This window comes from Cherax quadricarinatus, chromosome 32 (genome assembly GCF_038502225.1).
Source record: "Cherax quadricarinatus isolate ZL_2023a chromosome 32, ASM3850222v1, whole genome shotgun sequence".
Taxonomy (NCBI): domain Eukaryota; kingdom Metazoa; phylum Arthropoda; class Malacostraca; order Decapoda; family Parastacidae; genus Cherax; species Cherax quadricarinatus.
In genome coordinates this window covers 21,095,502-21,120,501 of record NC_091323.1, presented here as the reverse complement: position 1 = coordinate 21,120,501, position 25,000 = coordinate 21,095,502, and the positions used below count along the sequence as shown (strand labels likewise).

General features: G+C 41.1%; 1 long non-coding RNA gene across 1 annotated transcript in view; it reads left to right on the top strand.

Annotated features, from left to right (window-relative positions):
* Positions 1–14,094, top strand: part of LOC138853528 (uncharacterized) — a 66,488-nt gene extending 52,394 nt beyond the window's left edge. Inside the window, exon 3 of the long non-coding RNA XR_011392703.1 lies at positions 13,876–14,094. This is a non-coding gene — a long non-coding RNA (uncharacterized lncRNA). The remainder of the gene's footprint in view (positions 1–13,875) is intronic.
* Positions 14,095–25,000: the final 10,906 nt, after the last annotated feature.

The window sequence follows — 25,000 nt, the reverse complement described above, 5'->3', positions numbered from 1 at the left end:
AAGTGCAGTTTAATTTATCATATTCCAACTAAATATATTTAAAATAAGTTTACAGTAATTTAATAACAAACAAACTCTGTGAACTATATTTTTTTTTCGTTAGGTTAAGAATGATTTTTGCGAAATTATTGCATACACAATTTTTCACTTGCCTTATTCGGCAGGAAGAGAGCTGCTATTTAAGCCAAAATCGCAAGTTTTACCTGCTCGGCACGCCATTATATTCATATATATATAAAGCAAAAATACCTCATTGAGAATGGAAATTGATACCTGAGCGGTTGCAGGTGCTTACACACACATCTTCAATAGGCAAGAAAAACATATTTCTTACATTAAACACTGAGGTAATATCTCACTCAGAGAAGGTAACAACCCGCCCAGTAAGTTGTTACCTCATCATCTCATCCAGTGAGGTAGCACCTCAGAAGGTTAGGAGAGGTGTTACTGATCCTGAGAGGATGTTGAGAGTGGTGCCTCTCTAGTTGTACAAGATGATCATCCTTCTACCAACCCACCAGTGAACATAAAGGCCGATCTAATTAAGACTATGATAGCTCAATACGTTTCCCCATACCGATCACAGTTTAACAACAACCCGCAACAGCTTCCTACGATACATCAAGGAATGCATTCACGCATTTACGATTTTATTACACAAGTGGATTATATTTGCCAGCCTCCGTAGTCACACGAGGCCCGGCTACAACTAACAACATGCAAGGCGTGTGAGAGAACTAAAGAACTTTTTGCGAGTCGAGATAAAATTGATAAAATGGCGACGGTGACTTAGCAGAGGAATAAGATCTTCAAAGACTAGAAAATGCCGAATGTTAATGTGAAAGTGTGTAAAGTGTGTAAGACAAACAGTCAGTACAGTTGGAATTAATACAGACAAAGAAAGCAAGTATAAGATAGCTTTCGAGAAAATTTTATTTATTTCTATTTATTTATAAACAAGAGAGCTGAGGGAGAGGAACCTTAAGATTAACACAAATCATGAATAGTTTTTTTGTGTAAGAAGGAATGGGACCAGAGTGTAAAAGATTTGACCAATACAGTAAGCGTATCTAGTATTCTAAGTAGTTTATGAAAAATGAACTGAAGAAATTGTGTGTTAAACAGAAATTAGGATTGCAGAATGATAAGAATACATTAAGGGTAGAGGATATGATCAGTTGTTAACGTTGAAGTATAGAAGTGAATAATACTTGGGTAAAGATGTTTGGTGCCTTTATGGATTTAGGAAAGGCATGTGTTAGTATGGATCTGTGAGGCTAATAAAAGAAGCCTAGTTTTATGAAGATAGGGAATGTAATAGCCATAAGGATGCAATTTTCCAGTACCAGTTTGCTTTACACAGAGGTATATGATGTTATGAATAGTGTTTAATGAATATATTTACAAATGGGGTTGTTAAAAAAAAGTAAATGTGTAGAGGAAAAGGGAGGATAATGTCGATTTGATTTGTGTGACTGTGGTCCCCGACTGTTAATTAAGGTCTTGAAGCCAGGGGGAGGGTCCGTATGTGGCGCCTTCTAGTGAGGAATTATCTTTATTTTTTTTCTGTTTCGTCATTGCCGTCTTCCCCCTTCATTCTTAGGAGTTTCCCTTTTGTTTCCACCTTTTCTCTCTTTGGGACATGCGACTTTTGTCTCCTCACTTCACCTACATTCACCCTGCAGTCCATGAGAGCATTAGTGTTCCCTTGTGTTGGGTTATTCTAGTGTTTTGTAGATTCCAGGTTAGTAGCGATACTGCTCTCAAATCAGTATCCACTGCTCTCATAGTAGTGTCCACTGCTCTCATAGTAGTATCCACTGCTCTCAGAGCAGGCTCAACTTCCTGTATTTTTAGTCTTGCTTTCTGTCAGTCCGCAGTTCATGGCTTGCCTCGCCATGGAGAGACAGCTGGATAAGAACGAGATTTTTTTATATCAGTTTACTAGCCACATAGAAGTGAATGGCTGATCTCTTATGAGTGACAGCATTGTGGTGACTGACAGTTGTGTGTGTGTGTGTGTGTAAATATTATTCTGATACTAAGGAAATTTAAAATTTATACTGCGGAGAAAGGATTGCAGAGATTGATCATTTAGAAAGGATAGAGAAGAACAGGTTGACCAAAATGGCCTATAAATCTTTGGTAAAAAACAAAGGGCTGAGATTCCAAGTTAAGAGTGGAAGCAGTGTGTGTGATGGAGGTTTTTATTGGTAGGGGCTTGTGCATCCAGTAGGCATGTACTCACCTATATGTGGTTGCAGGGGCGAATCATAGCTCCTGACCCCGTGATAGTGTTAGTGAAGAAAAGTGTTTTTTCACTATTTGCCACGCTTTTGGAGTCCGAATAAGGTAATGTATACGAAAGAATTCAGGGGAAACTCGTTAACTGAGAGTGGGAGAGAGAATGAAAGGGTTTGTGCGAGAGAGAGAGAGTGGGAAATTACAATGAAATTGTAATAAAAAAAGATAGAAGGAAACAGAAGGAGATGAACAGGAGAATGAAATTAAAGCGAGAAGGGAGTGTTGGGAGCGCGATGAAGAGTCTTGGTTGAAGACGAAAACCATGTTGATGAAATTAGCGTAAAGAAAAGGTCCTCACTGTGAGGATTCGGGGATTGAGAAGTGGGGTGGCTAACGATGATTCGGCGACTGGGGAAGTGGGGTGGCTAACGAGGATTCGGGGATTAGAAGTGGGGTAGCTAACGATGATTCGGCGACTGGGGAAGTGGGGTGGCTAACGAGGATTCGGCGACTGGGGAAGTGGGGTGGCTAACGAGGATTCGGGGATTAGAAGTGGGGTAGCTAACGATGATTCGGCGACTGGGGAAGTGGGGTGGCTAACGAGGATTCGGCGACTGGGGAATTGGGGTGGCTAACGAGGATTCGGGGATTAGAAGTGGGGTAGCTAACGATGATTCGGCGACTGGGGAAGTGGGGTGGCTAACGAGGATTCGGCGACTGGGGAAGTGGGGTGGCTAACGAGGATTCGGGGATTAGAAGTGGGGTAGCTAACGATGATTCGGCGACTGGGGAAGTGGGGTGGCTAACGAGGATTCGGCGACTGGGGAAGTGGGGTGGCTAACGAGGATTCGGGGATTAGAAGTGGGGTAGCTAACGATGATTCGGCGACTGGGGAAGTGGGGTGGCTACCGAGGATTCGGCGACTGGGGAAGTGGGGTGGCTAACGAGGATTCGGGGATTAGAAGTGGGGTAGCTAACGATGATTCGGCGACTGGGGAAGTGGGGTGGCTAACGAGGATTCGGCGACTGGGGAAGTGGGGTGGCTAACGAGGATTCGGGGATTAGAAGTGGGGTAGCTAACGATGATTCGGCGACTGGGGAAGTGGGGTGGCTAACGAGGATTCGGCGACTGGGGAAGTGGGGTGGCTAACGAGGATTCGGGGATTAGAAGTGGGGTAGCTAACGATGATTCGGCGACTGGGGAAGTGGGGTGGCTAACGAGGATTCGGGGATTGGGGAAGTGGGTTGGCTAACGAGGATTCGGGGAATGGTGAAATGGGTGGCTGAAGAGGATTCGGGGATTGGTGAAGTTAGCAACTAGTTGCCAAACTGTGTGGAGGTGATTGACGACGCTTGAGGACACTTGTTATCACTTTATGCTGAAACTGGAATAACTTTTACTCAGATTCCAGTATAATCATTGAGATTCTCTCTCATCCTCATTGGTTTACATATTGTTTACAAAACATTTGGCTTGTTAACAATAATCACCCTCCTCTCTCTCTCTCTCTCTCTCTCTCTCTCTCTCTCTTAACATTCTATTAATTCATATTCCCTTCATTTCCTCCCTTTCATTCTCCCTCTTGTCCTTTCCATTAATTCTCTTATTCATCACTTCCTACTTCAGTCAGTTCATTTCTTTATATCTTAGTTCCCTCCTCTTTCTTTTCTCTTAACTCTTCTTCATTAAGTTTCTCCTCTTATTACTTTCCTACTTCTCTTCCCCCTCTTCCTTTTCCGATATTCTTTTCCAATATTCTTCAGCACATCCTCACTGAGGCATCAACTGTGTCCCGTATTTTTTTTAACTTCAAATCTTTGTTTGTGTTATTTTTTTTTTTGTTGTTGTTGTTGTTGTTCGATATTTAATCAATGATATTAATTCAATAGAAAATAAAATTATATTAGGCAAAACATAATAGAATAATATTAACTCATAAGAGGTGGTTCGGACATGTAGAGAGAATGGAGCGAAACAGAATGACTTCAAGAGTGTATCAGTCTGTAGTGGAAGGAAGGCGGGGTAAGGGTCGGCCTAGGAAAGGTTGGAGGGACGGGGTAAAGGAGGTTTTGTGTGCGAGGGGCTTGGACTTCCAGCAGGCATGCGTGAGCGTGTTTGATAGGAGTGAATGGAGACAAATGGTTTTTAATACTTGACGTGCTGTTGGAGTGTGAGCAAAGTAACATTTATGAAGGGGTTCAGGGAAACCAGCAGGCCGGACTTGAGTCCTGGAGATGGGAAGTACAGTGCCTGCACTCTGAAGGAGGGGTGTTAATGTTGCAGTTTAAAAACTGTAGTGTAAAGCACCCTTCTGGCAAGACAGTGATGGAGTGAATGATGGTGAAAGTTTTTCTTTTTCGGGCCACCCTGCCTTGGTGGGAATCGGCCAGTGTGATAATAAAAAAAATAATAATTTTCCTCTAGCCTTTATAAATCTAACCTTATCGGATTTGAATTCATTATGTCAAGTTCTTGAAGGGTAATGTAATTCCTAAATAGTTAATGTAATTCCTATATGGCTAATCTAATTACTATTTTTTAAAGCAGGGGTCTAACTCATTACTATCAATTTATCGCCCTCAACTGCAGGCAATTTGCTACAGTCAATTATAGCTGATATTATAAGAAACCATCTTGATGAGCATAATTTGATTTATACTCAGCATGCATTTATGAGTGGCCGGTCCTGTCTGACTAATTTACTGACTTTCTTCAGTAAAAGATTTTAGGCAGTTGATCATTGAATGAATAGTTTAGAGAACCGACAAGTTGATAAATAAGACACTTTTACAACACTTTAGTATCTTTAATCTGGAAACGTTTCGCCAACTAGTGGCGTCTTCAGTCCAATGTGGTGAAACGGTGGAAGGTGAGTGTGAGGTATGAGCATCTACCATTTAATAATTAAGGAAAGAACAGATTGGAGGAGATAGGAAGGAAAGAATGTAGACAGTTTAGTAGGAAAGAATAGGTAGAAATGTATGAAAATGGGGGAGAATGCGGAAGTATAAAAAGGAAGATTGGTAGAGGAAAAGCTGACGGAATGGTTGAAGAGATAAGACAAGGATTACAGAGTCTAGGCATTTGGGAGAAGGTTTAGACACGAGCAACAAAGACAGGCAGACGAGGTAATAAGCAGAGTGATACGGGGAAAAAAGGAGCCTCAGTCTTTGATGACCAAGTTGGTGGATCTGCGAGAAATATTTTAAGAACTTACTGTAATATAGAACTTTGTGGTCAACGAGGCAATTTAACGTGTTTTTGAGAGAGAGAAAGAGAGTGGGAGAGAGAGAATATGAGAATATTACCTACAAAGCAAAATTATACTCGTGGTATCCCGTCTTCGATAACTTTTTCCCCATTTTTTTTTAATTTTCAGTCGTTGTAGCACTTACTGCTTTCCCTTTAAATTCATTGGTTCAGCAGTCTGTGAAATAAGAAATTCTTGTATCATGTTTTGACAAAGATTTTTTAATTTTCGACTGTGTGGCCTCTTGCTGTCCCTTTTGAAGGTGTTAAGAAATCGTCTTTATTTATTCTTTCATGTTCTTTAATGACTTTATATATGGTTATCTTTATTCCTATGTTCCTCCCATCTACCCGCACGAGCATCTGTCGTGCGGGAGTGCGTGTGGCCGGGTGGGAGAAGGGGGCGAGGAAAAGGTGAAGAAGGGATACCATGGAGGAGGAAAAAAGTATGGGAGAGAAAAATAAGAAAATAGCAAGGTGAAGACCCACAGAAGAGAAAAATTAAGTTAAGCCATAAAAAACTGATGAGCATTAGCAAAATCATCATAATCATTTGCTACTGCATAATTTCCACGATCGAAATTCTCCTCATTAAGGATGTTCCATTATCTAAACAGTTAAAGCTGTGTTTAATTTCGCCTACCGTGAAGTGCAATATATATTTTGCCTCTGGGTAATAAATGACTGGAAGAGAAATATAGCCGCCAGTTGTTGATGTCTTCACTGCCAGTCCAGCAGGGTTATATATTAGACCTTTTTATGGCTGACTTGTTCATTAGTGTCACTGGAACGTATCGTCAGGATACAAAACGTGCCCGAGCGACGAGACTCACGGTCAGAGCTGTGTAAAAATGGGTGAAGCATAGCCTGTCTGCAGGAGGAGGAGGAGAAGGAGGAGAAGCAGCAGCAGTAGCAACAGTAGTAGCAGCAGTAGTAGCAGTAGTAGTAGTAGTAGTAGTAGTAGCAGCAGCAGCAGCAGCAGCAGTAGTAGTAGTAGTAGTAACAGTAGTATCAGCAACACACTACCATCAGTACCAGAGGCATTGGCGGTAACGCAAAAACAAGATTAGATCCGGCAGTACCAACAACTCGAGCAATAGTAACAGTATCACCACAAGAGGTCCCACCACCACTGCCTAGACCACTATCACCGCCTTCACTCACCACCACCAACAACGGAAGCACCTGTTTGAATGTACCAATGAAAATAGTATAAACAGCAGCAACAGAAGCTGAAGATCCAGCAGCAGCAATAGCCTTTCCAGCAGAAACAACTGCCGTCTCCTCCAGTGCTAGCAACACTTTCACTTAGCACCTCCACCACCAACAACACAAGCACCTCCACCACCAACAACACAAGCACCTCCACCACCAACAACACAAGCACCTCCACCACCAACAACACAAGCACCTCCACCACCAACACAAGCACCTCCACCACCAACAACACAAGCACCTCCACCACCAACAACACAAGCACCTCCACCACCAACAACACAAGCACCTCCACCACCAACAACACAAGCACCTCCATCACCAACAACACAAGCACCTCCACCACCAACAACACAAGCACCTCCACCACCAACAACACAAGCACCTCCACCACCAACAACACAAGCACCTCCACCACCAACAACACAAGCACCTCCACCACCAACAACACAAGCACTTCCACCACCAACAACACAAGCACCTCCACCACCAACAACACAAGCACCTCCACCACCAACAACACAAGCACCTCCACCACCAACAACACAAGCACCTCCACCACCAACAACACAAGCACCTCCACCACCAACACCACCAGCACCTCCACCACCAACAACACAAGCACCTCCACCACCAACACAAGCACCTCCACCACCAACAACACAAGCACCTCCACCACCAACAACACAAGCACCTCCATCACCAACAGCACAAGCACCTCCACCACCAACAGCACCAATAGTGCAAGCACCGTCAGTACCAAAAGCATCAGCATCTCCAGCACCACCACCAGCACCCCATTCCCCAACTACAGTACCTCTTCAGCATCACCACCCCTTTCCAGTTTCAACCCCCTTCCAACCCAGCATCAACACCCTCCTCCCCAGCAACAGCACTCCCCCCACCCTTCCCAGCACCAGCAGCACCAAAAATAAGCTTTCCCAGACGCCAGATGCTCCTCTTAATTGCACCTTTTCTTTGCCGTTTTTAATAGGCAAGAATATTGCGTTACTCGTACCATTAAATAAAGAGAATACAGAGTGCATTTTTGGATTCTCAGGCAGAAGCTAAAATCCTCACAAAAGAAAAGAACTAGCATGAACTTATTAATTAATACAGAAACTGAAAGATCCGGTGTCCGCTGTAAACTGTATTAGGCTAACAGTCTATAAAGAGAGAACTTCCAGAAGACACAACGAAGACCCTACAAGACTGTCTTAGCTATAAATTTCCTTCGGTAGGTTATTTACTTATTTGTACATGTTTCATATGGAACGTAAACTATGTAAAGAAAGACAAGAGCTGGTTTGAGTCTAATATATAACGCAAGAGATTTATTACCAGGCAATAGAGTTGAAAACCTTCGTTGAATTTCCTGACCTGTAAGGTTTAAGTGAGTGAGATTTAAATGGGATTTGAGAATTCGTTACTAGTCATGATAGCAGCAATGAAACTAGTTAATCGTGTTTTAATTAATGCAAATTTAGTATTTATATACCAGGAAATACACCTCTGATGTATATAACCTAGTTATTTTTTTTGGACGAAGTGTTGTGAAATCTCCTTAATTAAATTATCTTAATATTAATAGTGAGGGCGTGTTAACACGAAAGTTTCATTATAAATAAAGTTTTCACGTGGAACTCAATGGTAAGGTTGAGAACTCCAGCTCCTCGGCTTTCTTGCCACCGCTGGCACATGCTGGAATTAATACTGTAAATTTTTCACTTGTAGTGTTTTCCAGCTGAGAGCGCTTGCATACGGAATCAGCTTCCGTTAAAGACAACTAGCTTACGTTATATGCCACCAGCTTCCTTAATGCGCCACCAGCTTCGTTATATGCCACCAGCTTCCGTTATATACCACCAGTTTTGTTATATGCCATCAGCTTCCGTCATATGCCATCAGCTTCCGTCATATGCCACCAGCTTCTGTTATATGCCACCAGCTTCCATTATATGCCACCAGCTTCCGTTTTATGCCACCAGCTTCCGTTAGATGTCATCAGTTTCCGTTATATGCATCATGTAACACCAACTTGCGTCAGGTTTCACTAGCCTGCGTCATGTAACAACAGCTTTGGTTACAAGACCTGTTTGTTTACCAACATCTTTTAGCTGTAACATGAAGGGTTACTGTCTGCACTAAAAAATATGTGGTAGCGCAACACAGTGGGAATATTCAGTATTAAAGATAAGGTTTTGCTCACTTTTACTGACTTACATTTCTTCGAGAAATAAATATTCATAACTTAGTAGTGTTGAGAAACTTTACCAGACGGTTCGTTCGAGGTAGTTGCCTTGATTTGATTATGATCAGATCAAGGCAGCTACCTCGAACGGACCGTCTGTTCAAGTTTCTCAACAGTACTAAGTGGAATGAGAGAGAATTATCTCTCATTCCACTTCCACAGAATGATTCCCGCGAGTTCAGCTCTTTCCTGTGAATAATTCCCAAGACGGTTTCCTCTATACTGAAGTGTATCTCGGTGTATACACACTGATATTTCACTTATTTCAGGTTTTCAGGATTTAAGCGTTCTTAGCTGATAGCAAATTTATCCAATGGCCAGTGTTTATGTCCCATAGTAGTCGATGCACCTAGAGCGAAAAGTAACAATTGTTTTACGAAGAGTAACCAAGTTTCATTTTTTGAGAAAACTGATGCAGTTCCACCACCCATTTTACTGCGTGAAAACGAATACTGCTTAAAAATATATATTTACTTCAAGTAGGTTGAATTAGTTCAGAGAGTCCAGAACATTCTCCTCCTGAACTTCCCTGACTGGATAGTTTCAGATCCTATTTTTTCCCCCCTCTCCTTGTTAGTTTAGCGATGTAGACGAGGCTACCGAGGGGTTAAAGAAAGTTTTCCTGTGCGACATTGTTTGTGGAGGCATGCGAAGGAGTTTTATTCTCTTTCCACATCTGAGAAAAATACTCCAGTCGGAGAAAATTTCCCGGAGTTTCTCTCTAAACCCTTTGATCCACATCTTCATTCCTTGGAGGCTTAGGTAGCTTATAGCCTCAAAGTAGGCACATGTGTAGAGGTTTCAAGACCACACGAGCCGAGGCGTCATTACCAAGAGATAAAAAGAAAATGAAGTATACCATGACTGAGCGTATCCTTCTTAAATTACATCTACCTTCTTTGACCAACATACTACTGCTAACATAACAGTGTTCTACTACATATGTTTTCTACCAAGAAAAACAAAAGGAAAAAGAAGCAGCCATACGACTCTCGTTACCCCCGTTCAGAAGGGTTGAAACCCGTTTTTATTCTTTTCAGAGAGCTAAACAGGTTGTTAAGAGAAGCGTCGGAGATTGCTCCACATTCTCTTAGCGCAGCATCTGCAGGAGCGAGAACTGATACTCTGCTGGAAATGAGCCCTTCGAGACGAGGCGCTTTGTTTATATATACATTATTCACTCTGCTGATAATGTTGCAAATGAGACTGCAGAAACTGATATGGATGTTGGGGGTGATGCTGATGCTGAGCATTAAGGGAATATTGCAGACGTTGATGGTGATCTTGAGCATGCTGGGGATGCTGCAGATATTGATGCTGGTGTTGAGCATTAGGTAAATATTGCAGAAGTTGATGGTGATGTTGAGCATGCTGGGGATGCTTTGGATGCTGATGCTTGTTCAAGGATGTTACAGACATTTTGTAATTCATGAAGCACTAAACCAGTGTGAATCGACCAGATATTGCTATTCGTGGTATTGATATTGTTGTTGTTGGTATTGCTGATGAGGTTGGTGTCTGTGTTACTGGTAGTGTAAGTGTTGTTGGTATTGCTGGTGTTCTTGATGTGTGGGTGTAGTGTTGTTGTTATTGTTGGTGTTCTTGATGTGTGGGTGTAGTGTTGTTGTTATTGTTATTGTTCTTGATGTGTGGGTGTAGTGTTGTTGTTATTGTTGGTGTTCTTAGTGTGTGGTTGTAATATTGGTGTTGTTATTGTTGGTGTTCTTGGTATTGCTAGTGTTCTTGATGTGCGGGTGTTGTGTTGGTGTTATTGTTGGTGTTCTTGGTGTGTGGTTGTAATATTGGTGTTGTTATTGTTGGTGTTCTTGGTATTGCTAGTGTTCTTGATGTGCGGGTGTTGTGTTGGTGTTATTGTTGGTGTTCTTGTGTGGGCGTAATGTTGTTGTTGTTATTGCTAGTGTACTTGATGTGTGGTTGTAGATAATTTAAGTGTGAGTGTTATTCCCATTATGAATCTTAATGAACCTATCTATTTTTTTTCATTTTGCTTAACTTGTTAAAAAATAATAGAAAACAGAACCAAAATCCTCTATTTATTTTAATTTTATCTTTTATTTTTCGTCCTTTTTATTTTTCGTCCTTTTCAGTAAAAAATTAGATGGGGTGAACTGCATCACTTTTATGGGAGAATATTTTTAACCTCACTTCTGGTTTCTGCTTTTTAACACCTTTGACATTTTTGAAAAGCGAGATTAAAGTGGCGGGGAGACAAACGATAAAAATGGTAAAAAAAAGAATTAATCTTTTTGCCACTAGATCGAAAAAAAATATTGCAGGTAAAGAAACAGTCTTCAGATAATTTGTGTATTTTTTATTTTATCGCGACACCCTTATGTATGTTTCGTCGATTTGTTTACTAGGCATCTTTCTGCTTCTTGGTACAGGGAAGAATATGGATAAATCTCCAGAGCTAGCTCTCTCTCTCTCTGTCTCTCTCTCTGTCTGTCTCTCTCTGTCTCTCTCTCTCTGTCTCTCTCTTTCTCTTTCTCTTTCTTTCTTTCTTTCTTTCTTTCTTTCTCTCTCTCTCTCTCTCTCTCTCTCTCTCTCTCTCTTTTCTCTTTCTCTTTCTCTCTCTTTCTCTTCTCTCTCTTTCTCTCTCTCTCTTTCTCTTCTCTCTCTTTCTCTCTCTTTCTCTTTCTCTCTCTCTTTCTCTCTCTCTTTCTCTTTCTCTTTCTCTCTCTCTCTCTCTCTCTCTCTCTCTCTCTCTCTCTCTCTCTCTCTCTCTCTCTCTCTCTCTCTCTCTCTCTCTCTTTCTCTCTCTCTCTCTCTCTCTCTCTTTCTCTCTCTCTCTCTCTCTCTCTTTCTCTCTCTCTCTCTCTCTCTCTCTCTCTCTCTCTCTCTCTCTCTCTCTCTCTCACGCTCTCTCTTCCCGGCTAAACACTCGACAAGCTCACTTTAGCTTTGAATTTAAATTTGATACATTTTGAAAACTGGCAAAAAAAATCCAAATCGAATTTCAAGGTATCAACAACTCCAAGTCTCACTGACCGTGTTTTATTTACCTTTTAATCTTCGCAATAAATTTATTTCAATAAAACTTTAGTTAAATTCCTTGAATGTTTGTGAATGTTGATGTTTGAACTCAGGTGGGTGTAGTAGGCTTGTTGAATGTTGAGCAAAAATACACCTTATATTTTTACACTGTGAAGGATTTTCACAGTGCAAAAATATAAGAGAAAGCGGAGAATATAGAGAACGAAAAAGAGGTTAAAAATATTGGCAAAGAGCAGAAAGAAAGCAAGTTAGAGAAGTGATGAAGCCTTGGCGCAATTTTGTGTGTGTGTGTGTGTGTGTGTGTGTGTGTGTGTGTGTGTGTGTGTGTGTGTGTTTTAGAGAGGAAAAGGGCAGGGAGGGAAGAAGGGGGGGGGGAAATTAGAAGTTGTTAAATGGGAAAATGAGGAAGCGAAAGCAGAAATTTCAGTGTATAAGCCAAGAAAAAGTATTATACAATACTTGGAAAATACAGTGTAAGCCGGTATTGGAATGGTTGGTGCGTTAATGTACGTATGAATGACAGGAAAGTAACCCGACGAATTTACGGAGACTGTATATATGTAGTTTTTTTGTGTGAAGTATAAAGGGGTATATATGAGAATGGTTATAATTATGACCATAATTTTTAAAGGGGTGAACCGGTAAGCCAGCGGAAGGCCTCGGTCAGATGACCAAAAGCTCCAGTGGCGGGTCATCATCTGACTAAGACCAGCGTCAGGAAACACTTCTCCTGTTTCTTGACGAACCTTACCTAACAAATAAAGGGGTGTGATATACTGCTAGAAAAATGTGCGATCAAGTCTCGACATGGCTAGACCCTTCGGTAGTGAAAAGGGTTGCCTTCACGCTGGTTAAGTTTTTGATCCAGGGAAATGAAGTTACCCTTTCTTTCCCAGAATCAAGCCCTTTTGGCTTCTACTCCTCGGACGCTGCTTGATTGAAAATACAGAGTATAAAGACGGAGAAATAAAGAAGAATAAGGAAGGAAGGTTGATGAGTGGATAAAGTGTGTGTACTGGATATGGATTTGCAAAAGATATAAGATAGGTTGAATTTAGGATCGAAGAGTATGATGCCATGGATTATATAGCAAATTATTGATGCAGTATGGCTTTTTTATGCAGATTAACATATTTTCAGCTCCTGGAAAAAATGAGCGAATGAGATTTTATCCAATGAAGTGGGAGAGTAGAGGCAATTCCTTGGATCAAGAGCCTTGCACTAGCATTGTCACTATCCATGATTTTTTTCTTCTGCGGAGAGTGAGGCTCAGATTATATATATAAGAGAGAAAAGGGAGTTTTCTGGCAAAAAAATGAGCTTTTGCCACGAAGTGTTGTGGAAAAGAGCAAACTTAAACGATAATGAATCAGATATGAAGTGTGAGTTGCTTACATAAAAACGGAATCTACTAAAGTATATTGTCTTTTTTTTACACAGATCGGTTTTACAGGCTAAGAGCTGTTATCCTTTCTCAAATCATTTCTGAGCCTAGCTCCATCTAAGATGTACTGCCACCCACATCAGTGAACAGGGACAGCAGGTGTAATGAAGCCTGCCCAGCGTTCCCACCTGTGCCGGGGATCAAACCATAGACACTCAGTATGTGAGCTGAGTGCGCTACCAATCGAGAGTAACTCATTTTTTTTTTAATCTCGGAACCATTGTTGTGACTTGAGACGAGTCCACGACGCACTCAAAATCCGTCTTGAGGTATATTTTCCCACTACGGGTTTTGGGGGTTTTTGTTCCAGCAACAGAATTGTGTCTTTGTTATTGTTTCTTACGTTGAATTTTCGCATATTTTCGTTGTGTGACCTTTATTTTGAACAGATTAATGTCTCAGTCACCGCATCCAGTAACTCTCCTCTCTGCATTCTTATATTGTGTTATCTTCCAGGATCGTTGAATTTGTGTCTGTGTTATTCTTCAACGCGGTATATAAAGTCGTGCGTCTGGTGTCCCCTCCCAGGCTCGACTACTCTTTCCCCTCTCCAACGTATCCACTACTTCCACCAAGAGGGGAAACCTTCCATTTCCTCTCTCCTTACTACTGGAGAAGGTAAGGGAGAGACAGAGAGATTGAGGGATAGACGAGAGGGAGGCGGCAGAGACATGGACCGAGAGAGAGAGAGAGAGAGAGAGAGAGAGAGAGAGAGAGAGAGAGAGAGAGAGAGAGAGAGAGAGAGAGAGAGAGAGAGAGAGAGAGATCTACCACAGATCACCACGACCATCGGAAGTATCATCTTTACCACCATGTTCCAAAAAAAAAAATGTTTTTGTTAGCCTCCTAAGTATAACTCTCTGTGAATAAAGCAGTTATATAGTACTATAAAAATATTACGATTATATAATAAAAAATCAAATATAATGAGAGCATATATAATAATAATAATAATAATAATAATAATAATAATAATAATGTCATGTTCCTTAGCACTATCCTGTGACCCGAGCACTGACATGCCCGAAGGTAATTTTCAATCTGGTTACGTGACTAAGTTGCTCCAGATCGCCATCCCCGAACCCTGACATTCATCATTACCGGACTCGGCTCCCTGACACAGACGATTACCAGACCCGGCTTCCTGACACACTTGGCTCGGCTCCCATGACACACACGATTATAATATTAATTCCTGCCCACACAGACTGCAGTCCTAAACTGATAATTGGTAACACAACATGTTCATATTGCAATTATGGTTGAATGAAATCATTCATATTCGTCAAAAAAGAGGCTTTTATTTCGTAGGTTAAAAAAAAGTAATTTGTATGACTTAAATTCGGACAACACAGATAAAAACAGTGATCAGAAGATATGACTCTACTAGTCCCTGCAGACACATTTATTATTATTATTATTATTATTATTATTATTATTGCTGCTGCAGCACCACAGGTGTAATGATGAAGACAAATATGATGAGCAAACTATTATTATTGTTATTATTAACATTATTATTCATAAGTCATATAGTAACACCTAGGAAAAGAAAAGCAATCTGATTCGATCCCAAGGAGAGGATAGTATCAATTCCATGGATGATCCTCTCACTGACTACTCTTGAAGAGGACTCAGCCTTGAACAGTAGTGCTGACAGAATTTAAGTAATGCACATACTATATATAATAATTATGTATGATATGATAGGATGGGGTCCACCTCTGGTGTAAATTGTGGGACCCATAGCCTCGGAGAAGTGGATAAGAAGGCTTCAAGGAAGAATATTTGCATTTCTTCCTGAAGCCATTTGAATATTCCACTTCCCCTACCACCCCATCTTTTCATTTTTTTTTACCAATAGCAATATTTTATTACATAATATGGTACAGAAGATTTAAGAGATATGTTGTTGATATAAAGGTGGCATATACGGTACATGTTGTTACATGTGTATCACAGATTATAAGGTGAAAATCTCATCCAGCTCCTCAGAGCTGGGGCGTGTGCCCAAAATACAGCAGGTATTACCCCTTTGAACAGCCGCACTGAGCCGCTGGAACAGAAAACTAGCTGCCCTGGGATCCCTAGTTACCCTGATGAGTCTTTTTCCCAGCTCCTTAAGGAATTTAGATGCATTCTTTCCCCATGAGCCAAGGGTCTCTGAGCTTATGGGAACAAACATATAATGATGGGCAAGTTCTCCATATTTTCTAGACTTTTGGGACTCCCTGAAGCTGGCAGCTGCCCCTCCTTCCTCCCTGGTGTATTGGAGATAGGTATCAGCCAAGGTAGATGCACATGTGTAGTCCCACACTACCTGCTTCCCGTCTGTCCAGGCTTGAAGTGTGATACCATCTGGACGCTTCTGGCTGCCATCAGATCGGCATAGCTGGGGTGGCTCCCTTACTGCTGGGCATCCAGCTGTTGTGAGGCTACTCTTGATAATATTATATATACATATATATATATATATATATATATATATATATATATATATATATATATATATATATATATATATATATATATTATGTGTGTGTGTGTGTGTGTGTCGTGCCAAATAGGTAAAACTTACGATTTTGGCTTAATCGCAAAAAATCATTCAGAATCTAACAGAAAGAAAATATTTCATTGTGTTTGTTTATTATTAAATTATTGTAAACTTATATAAAACATATTTAGTTGGATTATGCTAAATTAAATTGCGCTTGTTATAATAAGGTTAGGTAAGTTTTCTAAGGTTCTTTTGGTACAAAATTATTAATTTTTACATTAACATAAATGAAAAAATATATATCTTTAGGCGTACAAGGGAAAATTTTAGAAAGGACTTAATTGTAAATGAGTTCTTGCTAATTCATCAGTTTTTCCTATTCGGCCCGACACACATTGGACGTGTTTCCTTACACCGGTTGCCCATGTTCACCCATCAATAAATGGGTACTTGGGTATTAGTCGACTGGTGTGGTTCGCATCCTGGGACAAAACTGACCTAATTTTCGCGAAATGCTCAGCGTAACAAGCGGCTTTCTCTATAATAGTATGTCATTGATGTCAGCTAGACCTGTATACCTTGTACATGTACTTGTAGTAAATAGATATATTTAGAACCTATGGAATTCCTTTTGTTGATGTATTTTTACGAGCGTATATGTTGCAATTCTAAGTTCTTTTTGTAATTTGTTAAGTGAGATTTGACGTAGTTTTTAACATTAGTTTAACAATCAAAGCTGAATGGCTGCGAGACAGAGGATAGATAGTGTCATAAATATCCTCAGCTTCAATCAGCATCCCGGTTCCTCAGCTTCAATCAGCATCCCGGTTCCTCAGCTTCAATTAGCATCCCGGTTCCTCAGGTTTAATTAGCATCCCGGTTCGTCAGTATCTGCTAGCTTTTTTTATCACACGGTATCTTCAAGGAGCGTCTGTCTGTCGAGCTCTCTGCTCCTTAAACACCATAAGATAAATATACAGGATTCCACCATTCCCATTACTACCATTCACCAACAGCACCACCACCACTCAGCTACCACGATTCCCTCCACCATTCCTCCCCAACATCAACCCCTCTCAAACATTCACAAACAAATATCCGTATGAATTTCGTCTTTCCTTTCGTTCGTGACGAAAGTACAACTGCAACCAGAAACCTCGCGGATTTTAATTTTTTTTAGCAAGTGCGCCACTGTAGTAAGTGGTTATTCAAAGAGACTGTCCCTTTTTTCATAAGGCCGGGCTGATCCCTCGTGTGTCTGGTTACGAAACGGATAATGAGATCGGAGAGAGCTATCTTTTTTCTTTGTTTTTTCTAGCTCGGCTGGTAGCGCACTCAGCTTGCACACTGAGGTCACTGGTTGGATCCCCGGTAAGGGTACAATATTAAGAGTTTCCTTAAAAGACACCTGCTGTCTCTGTTCACCTAGCAGCAAGTAGGTACCTGGGTGTTAGCCAAAAGGTGTGGGTCACATCTTGGGGACAGTATTAACCTAATTTGCCCGAAATGCTTTGCATTAGCAGGGGGTTGTTTCTCTACAGCATGTCACTGATGTCAGCTGTGGTCTGTGTAAATTATATCATGTATCTGTAGAAATAATTATTATTATAAAATAACGCTAATTCTTCGTCTACAAGAGGCTTTCAATGATCTATTTAAATTTTACCAACAATGTAAAGCCTCGTTTTAAAATACATGTATTTTTGCATCTGTTGTCTCTCAGCTTTTAGCATTATAAGCTATGTACTGTACCGACACGTTGATGAGTAAGGTACATGAGCGTTACTTAGGTATCTTTTTCCGTCAGTAAAGATACCTAAGTGATGCATATTTGTCTAACTCATTAGCTGTACTTCTGTCTCTTAACATGACCAATTTAATACTTAGGAAGCGCTGTATAACCCTCGTGGGTTTAGCGCTTAATATTGATTGTAATAATTGTAATAATTATTACTATTATCATTACTTAGATTTTTTTGTCTTGCGCGTTTTGTACAGGTTAGTAGATTTTTTTTAATTTTTACCTTGGATGATCTTATGGGTGTTTGATCTGGCTGTACTGGGCCGAGGAGAGGATGGTCCCCTGCAGCTACCATGAGGCAGCCTTCAGGTCCTACCCTGACGATGCCTTCAGGTCCTACCCTGACGATGCCTTCAGGTCCTACCCTGACGATGCCTTCAGGTCCTACCCTGACGATGCCTTCAGGTCCTACCCTGACGATGGAAGGTACTGAGCTCCGTGTCTAACGAACTAACACAGTGTCCTTGATGTTATCGCCTTCAAGTTGTAGTATTTCTTCCCAAGTTTTAATGAATAGGGGAAAGCATTACACAAGAGGTTTATTTACTCATTGAAGTTTAAATTGCCATAATTTTTCAGAATTAAAATGTCGTAGTTACAACAGGTGATTTTTTCTTGCATACTTGCAGGTGTTAATCACTGTTTATTACCCGGGATTATCATGCGTTGTTTTTTGACATATATTGCATGTCTGTCATATTTCAGTGAAAGAATTTAATGCTTACTCCCCGTGATAACAGCATACCTAATCTCACCCCACTGAAGACGGGAACCTTCTTTTTCACGAGAGAGAGACATAGTGAAGGAGAGAGATACAGAAAGATAGAGAGACAGTAAACTGATAAACTGCTATTATAAAGTAGTATACTAGCTTATTGAATGCATATCAACAGCCACCTTACTGTATAGATCGTAGACTTCAGGTTCTCGAGAAAGCTTTACCTTCTACCAGGTCTTCAGCTTCAGCGACGCCAATATTTTTGGCCTGTGGTTTCTTTGCTAATTAAGATTTTATATAATTTCTTCTCGTGTTCCCTCTTCCTCATTCTCATTATTATTAGCATTAATAATTTTGCAGTGAGTGCGAGCAAGCGCTAAACCAGTAAGTTTCATATGAGGCTTCCTGGAAAATGTGAGGTAGTCCGGTTTGATCCGTGAAATGGAAGGGTATCTCCAGTTCCTGGGATGGGAAGCCCTTGTCCAGTGTTAAAGCTCCCCTCGTTGAAAGGACGTAAGGTCCATGATAAGAACATTAGTGAGAGAGATTCCCCTCGTTTACTCCCCTCCTTCAGATGGCTGGTGCAATTGATGACTTAATATTTCATCATTGCTATCTCTGGCTCCCTCTTTATCATCCTTCGCTTTTCTTGTTTTCCCCCACTTGACTATCTCTCTCTCTCTCTCTCTCTCTCTCTCTCTCTCTCTCTCTCTCTCTCTCTCTCTCTCTCTCTCTCTCTCTCTCTCTCTCTCTCTCTCTCTCTAGTCTTCCCTGCATCCGTTTTTTTTCCATATCTAAAACATTCTGGGTTATGTACGTCCAAGTTCTTCCACGCTTTTTTAATACCTCTCGATGAAACTAGAAAACCATTGTCTCTTCCCTCATCCCTTCTTCAAAAACCCTGACTGTTCCTCTTCCTCCTACTCCTGCTTGTTCTTATTCATCCATACCTTTCTTTTTCATTCGGGATTTTCTGCTTCGTGTTCCTCAAAACCCAGTCTGTTCACTTATGTCTATTTACTCGTGCCCATTCGTCCCTTCCTCAACAACTTTCTATTCACATATTCCTCCCTCAAAACACTGCTCAGTCCTCTTCCAAACACTGCCTGTCCTCCTATGCCTTTTCCTGCGTATTCCCCGTCCCCAAAAAGATGCCTGCCCCTCCCTGCCTTCCTCAAAATCCTGGCTGTCACTGAACCGTCCAAGTAATCCCGTCGTCTCTCACTCGTGAGTGGTCCTAATATAATGCCTCGGGCAAATTAATGCTATCCTTTCCCTTTTATTTTATCCCTAAACCGGATTCATGCTGTGGTAAGGCGTGTGGACGCTCGCACGCTACTCTTCCAGCGATCACTGTGTTGATTCTTCGTTCATGGATCACATTCCAGGCGTCTCAAGTTTCGTGAGGCTTGAAACAAATGTGTGAATGCCATCAATTTCTCTTGCCTATATTTCATTAATCCCCTCCTCCTCCTCCTCCTCCTCCTGTATTCCGCTGCGAAAATATATGTGGCCTGGAAAAATCAAGAGTGAGGGATGAGCAAACGCCTCACGTTAGAGAACAAACTGTAACTACAAGGTTTTCACTTTAGACTTTCAGCAACATTTGCTTATGGTGTTGATAACGAGTTATTATTACAGAGGAAACTTGATTATCTATTATAAAGGGAACAATGCCATGCTCGGATAAGCAAAATTTTGGATATTCTTTCTGCATTTATAACTCGAATGTTTCTTTTATTGGAACGTTTCGCTCAGTGTACAGCTTAATCAAGCCATGGGTTCACAAAACTCTACACAGAGTGAAACGCTGCCTCAATAACTTGCTCCACATCGTGTATTTTCTGAGCAAGCGATGGCAGTGCGGAACTTAGCTCCAGGAGTTACAGCTGATCTGTAACATTATGATGTTGACTCGGGGGCAGTCAGATGCATTAATATTATTGATTGGTGTTTCGTATCATAATTGAATGGCATCAGGTGTCACTGACATTTAAGTGTTATTGTGATGTAAATGGTTTAGAAAACCGACAAGTTGAAGAATGAGACACTTGTGAAGCATTTGGGAATCTTTACTGAAGAAGTCACTGGCTGGCGAAGCGTTTCCTCAATAAAGATTCACCCAAATACTGGACAAGTGTCTCATTTGAAAAGTGTCATTGAGTGTTACTGATGTTACTGATATTTCATGCCACCGGGTGTGATCTGGAGTCACTGGATAGCCCTTGACGTTATTAGCTGGTATTTGGTGTTCCGATTTTACATTTTGAGTGACAAGATGGAAAAAATGTAATTTGAAAACTCATACACACGTCAGGTCTGCGGCTGCGTAACCCAGGCATCCCATTATCTGGTATCCAGTTGAACATCTCACTCACACTACTGCACGTAGATGGCTTGCCATTCCCTTTGTGGTGAACAGAAGCAAATCAGGTTTTGCGCCCGAGTGGACATCAAATAGTGTAGCGGTCAGTGTGGTGAGCAGGTAGAGGCTACCTGGAGGGAATAGGAACAGGAACCGTAATGTTAGTAGCTGGAGCACAAGCAGGAACAGTAATAGCAATAGCTTCAGCAGTTGAAGCAGGGGAACTATTATAGGTAGAATAGTAGCAGCAACAACTTCAGCAATTGAAGCATAAGAGGCTGAACGTCGTAATATAAATAGGGTAGTAGTAGTAGTAATCGTTTGTGCATAGTTTTCGTCAAGGGTTTATCGCTCCTGCGGCTTGATCCTTCACTAGGCCTCCTGGTTGACAACCTGATCACCCAGGTTGTTGCTGATAGGAGCACACAGTTCAACGTAGGCACCACAGTGCCTACGTTGAACTGTGTGCTCCTATCAGTAACAATGAAATGTTTTCTTTCTGATAAGAAAAGGAAACATTCTCCATATGAAAATCTATTAAGAGGTAAAAGGCCTTAGGTCTATAGGTAGACAGTACTGAAGAAGAGGAGAATGTCAAGGATGTCGTGTAATAATCTGGAGGAGATATATTTTAGAGACATAGAGAGACAGTCACAGAGAGAGAGACAGTCACAGAGAGACAGCCACAGAGAGAGAGAGGCAGCCACAGAGAGAGAGACAGCCACAGAGAGAGAGCCACAGAGAGAGAGACAACCACAGAGAGACAGCCACAGAGAGAGACAGCCACAGAGAGAGAGAGAGCCACAGAGAGAGAGAGCCACAGAGAGAGAGAGCCACAGAGAGAGAGAGAGAGAGAGCGCCACAGAGAGAGAGAGAGAGCCACAGAGAGAGAGAGCCACAGAGACAGAGAGAGAGCCACAGAGACAGAGAGAGAGCCAGAGAGAGAGAGAGAGCCACAGAGAGAGTGAGAGAGCCACAGAGAGAGAGAGAGCCACAGAGTGAGAGAGAGAGCCACAGAGAGAGAGGCAGCCACAGAGAGAGAGGCAGCCACAGAGAGAGAGGCAGCCACAGAGAGAGAGGCAGCCACAGAGAGAGGCAGCCACAGAGAGAGACAGCCACAGAGAGAGACAGCCACAGAGAGAGACAGAGAGACAGAGACGGACAGAATTAATAAATGACCGAATGCATGAATTCTAATCACAGTGCAATATTTTCTTGGGAAGAGGAATTTCTAATATGGAAAAAAATAAACATTAATAGAAATGAAAGTAAGTACTAGTAGGAGAATAAACGTTAATATAAAGGGAAATGAATACCACTGTAGAGCAAAAGACACATTAAAAGGCAAGTAAAAATTGGGTTACTTGGAGGTGAAACTCAGTTACGCGAGATAAGTGTGATTGATTCTCAGAGTTAATGCAATAGTTTCAAGTCAAGAAGCGAAAGAACCGATAGAAAGATCCTAACTAAAGAAGGAAAGATGAAGATAGAGAGATAAATCTGAGAAAGTGATTGAACAAAAGTTGTAAAAACTTGATTATAATAATTAAGGCGCCTCTTCAGAGATATCTTAAGTGGTTGCCTAATTTTACTGTTTTTTTTTTTTTTTATCTTACCCTCCCGAGATTTTCATTTATAACTTGAAAGTCTCGTCCGATCGGTTTGAAACTACCGACGCTTCCCGGATGTGTTTTCCGTCCAACAAAATGAGAATTACTTGTCTTATCGTCTTCAATTTGTTATTATAATAACAATAATTATCGTCTTTAAACTGAACAATGGCGTCTCCTACATACAAGATGATTATGATTATTTTTAAAGGGCATAGGTGCCAATCTCTCAGTTTTATTTTTAAAATGGCATGGCATTTTACGCGACAACTGAGCCAACATTTACATCTTGTAAAAAATATTTAATTTTAGGCTAACGTTAAGGAACTTAGAATTTATGGATTATGATCGGTATCAAACCTAACGTTCGTGTATCTTTCTCAGAAAAAGATTCGGATTAATTTTGGATAGCGTAAAGGGCTGTTTACCAATTTTATTGACTAAAATATCATGAGGTATGTTAAGTTTAAGGACACATGGACTGCTAATGCGACGTTTTATTGTGGCAACGTTTCGCTCTTCAAGACCTTTATCAAGCCGAAACAAACAATCCAGGAACACCCCCCTACTTGTGCCCTTGTATTGTTTCTAACAGCTTGACAAAGCTCCTGGAGAACGAAACGTCGCCACAATAAAATATCGCATTAGTTGCATGTGTCCTTTTACCTAACATAATTCTGCCAACATTATTGTCTTGAGATAATTGATGTCAATGTCATTCAATCGGCTTCAAGCCTTGGAGGCCGATAACTTGAGAATACTACATCTAAGTGCCTTCAACCTTAGTACTGGTTTATTTTGCGATACTGGCGTCTGTCACTAGATAATGCCTCTTCTGATTGACTTGAAACTCTAAAACCTGATGTTTCTTAATGGATAGCTGGAATTGGTTTAGCCTGCGTTGGTATCCATTTGCTCTCTTCATTGAAATTGGGATATTAATTTTTATTCGATAATTTGTTTATGCCTCGTCTTATTTGGACTAAAATATTAAACGATGATATTTAACTGCCTTAGAAACTTTCTGCTGCACTCTGTAATAATTCATTTTGAATTAACTGGGGTAGAGGGAGCTAGGCTGATGGAAAATGGGGATAAATTTCTCGAAGGACTGGACTAGTGTGGGCCAGTAGGCCTGCTGCAGTGTTCATTCTTGTCATAGTTCAGCGACCGAAACGCATGTAATTTAGAAACTGGAAATAAAGAGAGAGAGAGAGAGAGAGAGAGAGAGACAGACAGAGAGAAGGATAAAAAAAATAAGATAGAGAAGGTATTGGAAAGCTAGTTCGTGACTTGACTCCAGAATTTCTTCACTTGCGATGAAATGCTGCTCGTATACTGGAGAAGTCTCAAAGTTTTCGTTCTTATGATTTCCTTGATTCTTCAAGAAGTGTTGAACTAGTCTCGTGTCTTGGAGTGAGGAGTCAGCTTGATCCACCAGCACCTCTTTTTTTTATTTAAACTTAACATTTGTTAGAAAGTTGATAAAGTTGCCATTTCTCCACTTCATTCTCTACCCATCTTTCTTTACTTTTCTCCAGAGAGAGACATCATAGAGATATAAAGTGACTCGTGTGTTTCGTCTCCGAGTGGACAGTTCGTGTGTGCTCGAGTAATGTCTTCAGAGATACACTTCACATGGGTAACAATGTTCACGAAAAGTTGGCATTTTCAACAAGTAAATTTGTTTGAAACTTTAGGTACACAAAAACAAAATTTTAATAATTGTCTTAAGGTCACACACATGTTATTAGTGCAAAAAAAAAGGTTGTATTTAATTACCTAGAACTATCAAACCCTGATTTATTTTCACTAGGCTCTGTCCTTAAAAATGTGTTGTCCTTGAAGGTGCTACAACCCTTTACTACTACTACTACTACTACTACTACTACTACTACTACTACTACTACTACTACTACTACTACTACTACTACTACTACTACAACCTTCCTGCTCACCCTATAAGCATTCTCTCAACTTCCCATTACTTATCCTGCCCTACCTTTTCTTTTGTCTCTGCTTCTCTCACCACCTACTCAAGTTCAACATTCCACCACCCCTTTACCGTTGCTGCTACAACAACCACAAAAACTTTCACCACCACCACTTGCACCCACCCTCCCCACCACCACAACTACCACCCTCAGTCACAACAATCCCTACCATCACCACTACCTTTACTACCACATCCTCACCACCCTCGGTCACCACAACCCTTACCCCGACTACCACTGTCACCACTTGTAGTGCACCCTCACCCTCTTCAGGTGGTCGACTGTATCAGAAGCCGTTCACCGCTTTTATCCGGACTTCAGAGTACGCTACTCTTGGATAAGTCACGGAGGCTGCTCTTGAGTAGTGAGTACACTCCACTCTACCATCGTCTCTCTGCCCACCCCCCATACCCTCTATCTCCAACACCCTCCTCTCTCTCTCTCTCTCTCTCTCTCTCTCTCTCTCTCTCTCTCTCTCTCTCTCTTTCTCTCTTTCTCTCTCTCTCTCTCTCTCTCTCTCTCTCTCTCTCTCTCTCTCTCTCTCTTTCTCTTTCTCTTTTTACAAAGGGTTTGACAAGGTTAAGGATCCCTAGCTT